General features: G+C 45.1%; 1 pseudogene; it reads left to right on the forward strand.

The window, feature by feature from the left end:
- Nucleotides 1–10,000, forward strand: part of LOC135526889 (neurexin-3a-like) — a 264,933-nt pseudogene that overhangs the window by 4,668 nt on the left and 250,265 nt on the right.

Below are 10,000 nucleotides of genomic sequence, written 5' to 3' on the forward strand. Positions count from 1 at the left end.
AGAAAACAGAGTGATGGCCTCTATTAAAAAGAGGAGGATGTAAAGACAAGATTAAATCAAGAATAGTCTGATGGGTGGCAGTATTAGCCTATCACTTGTGGTTGATATATTATTACTTGTGAATGATGCCTACTGCCACATTGCAGTGCTTATAATGTAAGCTTAACAGTTTATCATATTTTAAACATTCAGTTCTGTTCATTGCTTAATTTTTTTTTTTTTTGCTGCTCGTGGTTGTATTAATTTTGGATCTATCGCATCCCACAGCTGTCCCCCGAATGTGTTTGGAATATTTATTTCTCGCACAGAATAGAATAGGTCAACTTGTCACGATCGTCGTAGAGAGGAGACCAAGGCGCAGCAGGATATGAATAGATCTTCTATATTTAATGAAGGAAGAACACTGTCACGCCTTGGTCTTAGTATTGTGTGTTTTAGTTTATTAGTTAGTCAGACCAGGGTGTGACATGGGGTTATTATGTATTGTATTTTCGTTTTGGGGTTTGTAGTGTTTGGGATTGTAGTTGATTAGGGGTGTGTGTGTGGTTAATTAGGTTGGCTGCCTGAGGCGGTTCTCAATCAGAGTCAGGTGCTTCTCGTTGTCGCTGATTGGGAACCGTATTTAGGTAGCCTGTTTTCGCTTTGCATTTCGTGGGTGGTTGTTCCTGTCTCTGTGTTAGTTTCACCAGTCAGGCTGTATTAGGTTTCGTTCTGTTTGTTGTTTTTTTTGTATTTATTAGTTATTCGTGTTAGTTCGTTCGTTTTGTCTTCACTCAATAAACATGAGTAACTTACACGCTGCATTTCGGTCCGACTCTACTTCAACAACAAAAGAACGCCGTTACAGAATCACCCACCACTCTCGGACCGAGCAGCGTGTCAACAGGCAGGAGCAGCGTAAACAGGAGCAGCGTGTTAACAGGCAGCGACAGCTGGAGCAGCAAAGGGAGGAGGAATTATTCGAAGAATGGACATGGGAAGACGTGCTGAATGTTAAAGGTTGCTACACTTGGGAGGAGATATTGGCCGGAAGAAATCGCATCCCATGGCAACAGGTGGAGGCACTAAGGAGAGCAGAGGCAGCCGGAGATAGGAGCCGACGATACGAGGGAACACGGTTGGCAAGGAAGCCCGAAAAGCAGCCCCCAAATTTTTTTTGGGGGGGGCTATCAGGGAGTATGGCTGCGTCAGGTAGGAGACCTGCGCAATCTCCCTGTGCTTACCGGGGGGCTAGAGAGACCGGGCAGGCACCGTGTTATGCAGTGGTGCGCACGGTGTCCCCAGTGCGGGTGCATAGCCCGGTGCGGTATGTTTCAGCTCCGCGTATCGGCCGGGCTAGATTGAGCGTCGAGCCAAATGCTATGAAGCCGGCTCTACGCATCCGTTCTCCAGTGCGTCTCCTTGGGCCGGTTTTCATGGCACCAGCCTTGCGCTCTGTTTCTCCGGTTAGCCTACATAGCCCAGTGCGGGCTATTTCTCCTCACAGCACTGGCAGGGCAACCGAGAGTATTCAACCAGATAAGGTTGGGCAGGCTCGGTGCTCAAGAGCTCCAGTGCGCCTGCACGGTCCGGTCTATCCAGAACCACCTCCACACCCCAGCCCTCCAGTAGCAGCTCCCCGCACTAGGCTTCCTGTGCGTGTCCTCGGCCAAATACCACCAGTGCCAGCACCACGCATCAGGCCTACAGTGCGCCTCGCCTGTTCAGCGCAGCCAGCGCTTTCTCCCTCTCCTGCGCTGTCGGAGTCTCCCGTCTGTTCAGCGGTTCTAGAGCCTTCCTCCTCTACAGCGCTGCCGGAGCCTCCTGTCTGTATACAGCAGCCTGAGCTGCTAGTCTGCATGGAGTTGCCAGTCTGCATGGAGCTGCCAATCTGCAAGAAGCCGCCAGAGCTGTCAATCTGCATGGAGCAGCCAGAGCCGTAAGTCAGCATGAAGCAGCCAGATCTGCCAGTCAGCCAGACTCTTCCAGATCTGCCAGTCAGCCAGACCCTTCCAGTCAGCCAGACTCTTCCAGATCTGCCAGTCAACCAGACTCTTCCAGATCTGCCAGTCAACCAGACTCTTCCAGATCAGCCAGGATCTTCCAGATCTGCCAGTCAGCCAGACTCTTCCAGATCTGCCAGTCAACCAGACTCTTCCAGATCTGCCAGTCAGCCAGACTCTTCCAGATCTGCCAGTCAGCCAGACTCTTCCAGATCTGCCAGTCAACCAGACTCTTCCAGATCTGCCAGTCAGCCAGACTCTTCCAGATCTGCCAGTCAGCCAGACTCTTCCAGATCTGCCAGTCAACCAGACTCTTCCAGATCTGCCAGTCAGCCAGACTCTTCCAGATCTGCCAGTCAGCCAGACTCTTCCAGATCTGCCAGTCAACCAGACTCTTCCAGATCTGCCAGTCAGCCAGACTCTTCCAGATCTGCCAGTCAACCAGACTCTTCCAGATCTGCCAGTCAACCAGACTCTTCCAGATCTGCCAGTCAGCCAGACTCTTCCAGATCTGCCAGTCAACCAGACTCTTCCAGATCTGCCAGTCAACCAGACCCTTCCAGATCCGCCAGTCAGCCAGAATCTGCCAGATCTGCTAGTCAGCCAGGATCCTCCAGTCAGCCAGGATCTGCCAGATCTGCCTGTCAGCCAGGATCGCCAGCCAGTCAGCCAGGATCTGCCAGATCTGCTAGTCAGCCAGGATCCGCCAGTCGGCCAGGATCCGCCAGTCGGCCAGGATCCGCCAGTCGGCCAGGATCCGCCAGTCGGCCAGGATCCGCCAGTCAGCCAGGATCCACCAGTCAGTCAGGATCCGCCAGTCAGCCAGGATCCGCCAGTCAGCCAGGATCCGCCAGTCAGCCTGGATCTGCCGGATTCTACTTCCTGGCTGGGCTTTTTCTCAGTACTGGGCTTTTTCTCAGTGCTGGTCTGCCTCTCAGTGCTGAGCTGCCCCTCTGTCCCGAGCTGCCCCTCTGTCCCGAGCTGCCCCTCTGTCCCGAGCTGTCCCTCAGTCCCGAGCTGTCCCTCAGTCCTGAGCTGTCCCTCAGTCCCGAGCTGCCTCAGTCCCGAGCTGCCCCTCAGTCACGAGCTGCTCTTCTATTATGTAGGGTTCTGGGTGAGGACTATTCGGCCATGGTCGGCGGTTAGGGTGGATTATCTATGGACGCGAAGGGGAGGAACATGGACATTTATGAAGTGGGGTCCACGTCCGGAGCCGGAACCGCCACCATGGACAGACGCCCACCCGGACCCTCCCTATGGTTTTGAGGTGCGTTCGGGAGTCCGCACCTTAGGGGGGGGGGTTCTGTCACGCCTTGGTCTTAGTATTGTGTGTTTTAGTTTATTAGTTAGTCAGACCAGGGTGTGACATGGGGTTATTATGTATTGTATTATCGTTTTGGGGTTTGTAGTGTTTGGGATTGTAGTTGATTAGGGGTGTGTGTGTGGTTAATTAGATTGGCTGCCTGAGGCGGTTCTCAATCAGAGTCAGGTGCTTCTCGTTGTCGCTGATTGGGAACCGTATTTAGGTAGCCTGTTTTCGCTTTGCATTTCGTGGGTGATTGTTCCTGTCTCTGTGTTAGTTTCACCAGTCAGGCTGTATTAGGGTTCGTTCTGTTTGTTGTTTTTTTTGTATTTATTAGTTATTCGTGTTAGTTCGTTCGTTTTGTCTTCACTCAAAAAACATGAGTAACTTACACGCTGCATTTCGGTCCGACTCTCCTTCAACAACAAAAGAACGCCGTTACAAACACTAAATCAAACTTACAGAACAACAAACAAATGTGATGCTATAATATAACCAGTGCAGACACAGGCAACTTGACATAGAAATAGATAATAACCCACGAAATACCCGAAGAAGATGGCTGCCTAAATATTGTTCCCAATTAGAGACAACGATAACCTCTTGAAACTCCCCATCCCGGATCCGGGATCGTGACTAAAGCCTCAGGCTCATTAGCATAACGCAACGTTAACGATTTCTGAAAATCGCAAATAAAATTAAAATAATGCGTTTGCTCTCAAGCTTAGCCTTTTTTTAACAACTCTGTCATCTCAGATTTTCAAAATATGCTTTTGAACCATAGAAATTGAATAATTTGTGTAAGAGTATGCTAAGCTAGCATAGCATTTTGTGTAGCATGTAGCACGCAACATTTTCACAAAAGCCAGATAACCAAATAAATAAAATCATTCACTTTGAAGAGCTTCGGATGTTTTCAATGAGGAGACTCTCAGTTACATAGCAAATGTGCAGTTTTTCAAAAAAATATTATTTGTGTAGGACAAATCGCTCCGTTTTGCTCACGTTTGGCTATGAAAAAACCCTGTAAACAGTTATAGCCTGAAGCTCATTAGCATAATGTAACGTTAACGATTTCTGAAAATCGCAAATAAAATGAAAATAATGCATCTGCTCTCAAGCTTAGCCTTTTCTTAACAACACTGTCATCTCAGATTTTCAAAATATGCTTTTGAACCATAGAAATTGACTAATTTGTGTAAGAGTATGCAAAGCTAGCAATGCATTTTGAATAACATGTAGCACGCAACATTTTCACAAAAACCAGATAACCAAATAAATAAAATCATTTACCTTTGAAGAGCTTCTGATGTTTTCAATGAGGAGACTCTCAGTTACACACCAAATGCGCAGTGTTTCCTGAAAGCGTCTGTGTGTAGGAGAAATCGTTCCGTTTTCTACATTGCGCCTGGCTACTGAAACGAACCGAAAATGCAGTCACCTACAACGTAAAACTTTTTCCGGATTAACTACATAATATCGACCGAAACATGGCAAACGTTGTTTGGAATCAGTCCTCAAGGTGTTTTTTCACATATCTCTTCATTGACATGCAGTTCGTGGAAGCTTGCTTTACTCTCTGTATTGTTTGGAAAAATACTGGCAGGTGACTTTTGCGCACCAATTTCGGCGCAGGACACCGGCGGACACGTGGTAAATGTGGTCTCTTATGGTCAATCTTCCAATGATCTGCCTACAAATACGTCACAATGCTGCAGACACCTTGGGGAAACGACAGAAAGGGCAGACTCATTCCTCTTGCGTTCACAGCCATATAAGGAGATCATGACAAACAGAGGCTCAAAAATCCTTGTCATTTCCTGGATGCCATCTCATCTTGGTTTTGCCTGAAGCTCACGTTAAAGGGCACGCACAGAGAAGATCTTTGTATTTCTGGACACGTCAGAGTGTTTTCTTTCGAACAGTAGCAATTATATGCATAGTCGAGCATCTTTTTGTGACAAAATATCTTGTTTAAAACGGGAACGTTTTTCATCCAAAAATGAAATTGCGCCCCTCGAGTTCCAAGAGGATAAACAGCTGCCTCTAATTAAGAATCAATCTAGTCAACCATAGACATACATAAACACCTAGATAGTAAACGACCCCATAAAACTACAAAACCCCGAGACAGTACAAAAACACATACATCACCCATGTCACACCCTGACCTAACCAAAACAATAAAGAAAACAAAGAATACTAAGGTCAGGGCGTGACACAACTTTTGAACAATGGAGTATAGTAAATTGACATAGGCAAGTGCTTTCGCTGTTCGTTGGTCCTACTGATCTTGTTGGCTGACGAAAAGTAAATGTGGACAGTTCTTCCAAAATCTTCATTATTGCACCTCGGAATTGGATAAGGACGCGCAGTTGCATCCTCGAAGTGTCTGTCTTCACTTGTAGCCTGTGATGGAGAGCCTTGTGAGTGAGGTGAGGTGTTTCCCAGCATGCAGCAGGGAGAAGGGAACAACGGCCACTCGCCGCAAAAGGCATGTTATTTCTTTTTGGGTGGGGGGAGGGGGGTGGATTACAGCCGGGAAATTCGAGGTACCAAGTTTCAAGTGTCAAATTGTGAATCAGAGACTTATGAAGTGGGTACAACCTGCGCAAAAAAAAACAAACAAACAAAGCAGAGCTCATGACTTTCAAGCAACTTTTTTCAAATTATCATTAGAGTCGCATCAGGCAGCCTTACAATGTATTAAAAATCTAAACATACAGTGGGGAGAACAAGTATTTGATACACTGCCGAATTTTGCAGATTTTCCTACTTACAAAGCATGTAGAGGTCTGTAATTTTTTTTATCATAGGTACACTTCAACTGTAAGAGATGGAATCTAAAACAAAAATCCAGAAAATCACATTGTATGATTTTTAAGTAATTCATTTGCATTTTATTGCAAACTCATTCAGCGCAAACCTATTGTGTTGTGTACAGGTCTACACTGACCTGTTCACTAGACGTGTGTGTGTGTGTGTGTGTGTGTGTGTGTGTGTGTGTGTGTGTGTGTGTGTGTGTGTGTGTGTGTGTGTGTGTGTGTGTGTGTGTGTGTGTGTCCACTGGTGGGAAAAACCAAACGATACTATAGCAATAGTCTGTCATTTTAAGAGTAGGTCAGATTAAAAACAAATGAAGAGGGACACACACACACACGTCACATTATCACACCATCCACACACCCTTCTTCTTTCTAATCTGGCTAATTCCTCAGTGTCCTCTCCTGGGACTGAGCCATTTGAATGCCATGGTCAGGAGGTTACGTTGTGGGCTTCAACACTCTATTGACACCAGACAATACTAGAGGACCCCATCTGAAGAGGAGATTTAGAGGAGATTACATTGAACACTCACGAACACATGTACGGACGCATGCACGCAGGCACACACACACGCACAAACGCACGCAGGCACACACACACACACGCACAAACGCACGCAGGCACACACACACACACACACACGCACAAACGCACGCAGGCACACGTGTGCTATTTGAACAGCTTGTCCTATGTTCAGGCAGATGGAATTTGCTCGGTGACTAAATTAATACCTAATACGTAAGTAATATCTGTCTGGTAAAAATAATTTGAGTTGAATCTCTACATCTCTAATACATATCTAATATCTGGATCGTGAAATGATTTAAATGAATCTCTAACACATCTCTGATGCCTTTAATGGATGACCGACTCAATTAGACTGGTGATAATTTCCTTTCTTAATCACTGCCTGTGGTCGGGGCTAATCAGCAGACTGACACTGAGACAGATTGGTGGGAAAGAACCAAAACATTTCATCTTAATAGTTTTCACATTATTCTATTGTCAAGGTTTCAATTATAAAACAATGGAAAAAGACGCTGCATCGAAAATGGCTAAATAATTTGAACTGGCCCTGCATTTTGTATTTTTCCCCCTAAAACAAATGTCTTGTCGGTCTGTTTAATGGTGTGTCTCTGTTTACTGCTGCTGTGTTGTCTCAGCCCTGGCCTGGTACCGATGGCCCAATTCCCAAACTCGTTCCTGGGGACCCCAAACTCGTACAGGACCGAGTTTGGAAACCCTACTTTAATAAACAGTCTAGGTCTAGTCCCAAGGTGCCATCCAACCCAATTCCCAAGCTCTAATCCTCAGCCTGTGTGAGAGTTCTCTCAGCTTTTTAAAAACCAATAAGACAAGATGGGTCTCCTGATCACATGACCTGATCGGGAAAAGCTCCTGGCATTAGATACAAGTCAAAGGTTTATCATGACATGTACAGAAGTGTTTTAATGTTGCACCTTCCTAAGTATGAGGTCTTCTAATGAATTGGAAAGTGGTCTGTTTGGTAGAGTTTTTGTCTGCAGAGAGAGACAACCAAAGGTATGGGACAGAGAGGATTAATAGCACTCATCTCTCCTCTCTCACTCCTACTCACACGCCTTCATCATAAATTCACCACCTGCTTACAGGGATCTGGTGCTTCTGCTAGCTTAGATTTATGTCTCCCAGCTGTGTGTGTGTATGTATGTGTTTGTTTACATGTAAGTGTTACTGAAGCAGAAATAAGCTTCCTCAATGTTTTTCTGGATGTATTTGGGGGTCAAAGGGGTGTTCTGGTGATCTGATTCCCTTTCACAGGATGGGACAGATGACATGATGACAGTGATGTTCTCTCTCGCTACAATATATTCCCTCCAATGTAATATCGTTTACTGTGACATACACTCACTACATCCATGAACAGGACAGTGTCAGGTGTGTCAGGTGTGTCAGTTGTCAGGTGTGTTAGGTGTCAGGTGTGTCAGGTGTGGCAGGTGTGTCAGGTGTGACGGGTGTGTCAGTTGTCAGGTGTGTTAGGTGTCAGGTATCAGGTGTGTTAGGTGTCAGGTGTCTTAGGTGTGTCAGGTGTATCAGGTGTGTCAGGTGTGTCAGGTGTGTCAGGTGTGTCAGGTGTGTCAGCTGTGTCAGGTGTCAGGTGTGTTACGTTTCAGGTATCAGGTGTGTCAGGTGTCAGGTGTATCAGGTGTCAGGTGTGTTAGGTGTCATGTATCAGGTGTGTCATGTGTCAGATGTGTCAGGTGTCAGGTGTGTCAGGTGTGTCAGGTGTCAGGTGTGTTAGGTATCAGGCGTGTCAGGTGTCATGTGTGTTAGGTGTCAGGTGTCAGGTGTGTTAGGTGTCATGTATCAGGTGTGTCATGTGTCAGATGTGTCAGGTGTCAGGTGTGTCAGGTGTGTTAGGTGTTGGGTGTGTTAGGTGTCAGGTGCCAGGTGTGTCAGGTGTGTTAGGTGTCAGGTGTCAGGTGTGTCAGGTGTGTTAGGTGTTGGGTGTGTTAGGTGTCAGGTGCCAGGTGTGTCAGGTGTGTTAGGTGTTGGGTGTGTCAGGTGTCATGTATCAGGTGTGTCATGTGTCATGTGTGTCAGGTGTCAGGTGTGTCAGGTGTGTTAGGTGTTGGGTGTGTCAGGTATGTTACGTTTACGTGATAGACTTCCTGCCAATGAAATAAGAGTGATTCTAATGATGTAACTCTTTCTTTTCTTCTTTGTTCTTTTTCTTCTTCTTCCAGAGGTCAACGACAATATTCCAGGTAACTTTTCAGAGGAAAACCATCTCCTCTTAGAAATATAAAAATCATTGACCACTTGTTATATACAGATGTAGGATCTTAATTTGAGCCAGTTTGCAACAGCAGGAAAATTATCCCAGAGAAACAGGAAATGTGAATTATTATTACGTGGATTATAATTAATGTACATTTTTGTAGGGGTTGATAAATCAAGTCTAAAATATCTAAGTGGAACTTACAAAGTTCAGAACTATTTTTAAACCTCTAATACACTAGACTATTTTTTATTTCCTGCAGGAAAGTTGTCAATCAAATGAAGATCCTACATACATCTGTACATGGTACTAATAAAAACATAGCATTTTTTAGGATGGAAAATATTTCTTTGTGTGTTTTTGGCAGTCATGTTGTTATAAACTAAATACTCCTACAAAGATGTGTCTGTCCTACTACATAGCTACTTCTTAAGTTCAACTATTTCAGAAGGCTACATAAGCTGTGGGAAGCTTGTTTGTCTGTCAGGGCTCCCGAGTGGTGTAGAAGTCTAAGGCACTGAATCTCACTACTGACCCTGGTTCGATTCCAGGTTGTATCGTGTTAGGGCGGCGCACAATTGGCCCAGCGTCGTTCGGGTTAGGGTTTGGCTGGAGTAGACCGTCATTGTAAATAAGAATTTGTTCTTAATTAACTGACTTGCCTAGTTAAATAAATGTTATACTTCATCTCACAGGAAAATATGGGCCATCACAATACTGTACCTATATAGTATTTGAAAAATAGGTTCTGAAGTGCTCTCTCTCTTTCTCCTTTTTTCTCCATCTTTCTCTCGTTCGTTCGTTCCTTAAAGGATTTTCACATATGATGATGGCGGAGCAAGGTAGGCCTCTCTCTTCTTTTCTCACCATCATTTGTTTCAGCGTGTTTGTGTGTTTTTTGTGATGTTTCGAAAATGTTCTCTTCAGATGACAAATGCAAAGTTTCCTCCATATGTGATGTTAATAACATTGTTACAGTGTTACATAATGTTACAATGTTACATCAATGTTACATAATGTTAAAGTGTTACATCATGCTACAGTATTACATCACGTTACAGTGTTACATCATGTTACAGTGTTACATCAATGTTACATCATGTTACAATGTTACATCATGTTAAAGTG

The sequence above is a fragment of the Oncorhynchus masou genome, chromosome 32 (genome assembly GCF_036934945.1).
Source record: "Oncorhynchus masou masou isolate Uvic2021 chromosome 32, UVic_Omas_1.1, whole genome shotgun sequence".
Lineage (NCBI taxonomy): Eukaryota > Metazoa > Chordata > Actinopteri > Salmoniformes > Salmonidae > Oncorhynchus > Oncorhynchus masou.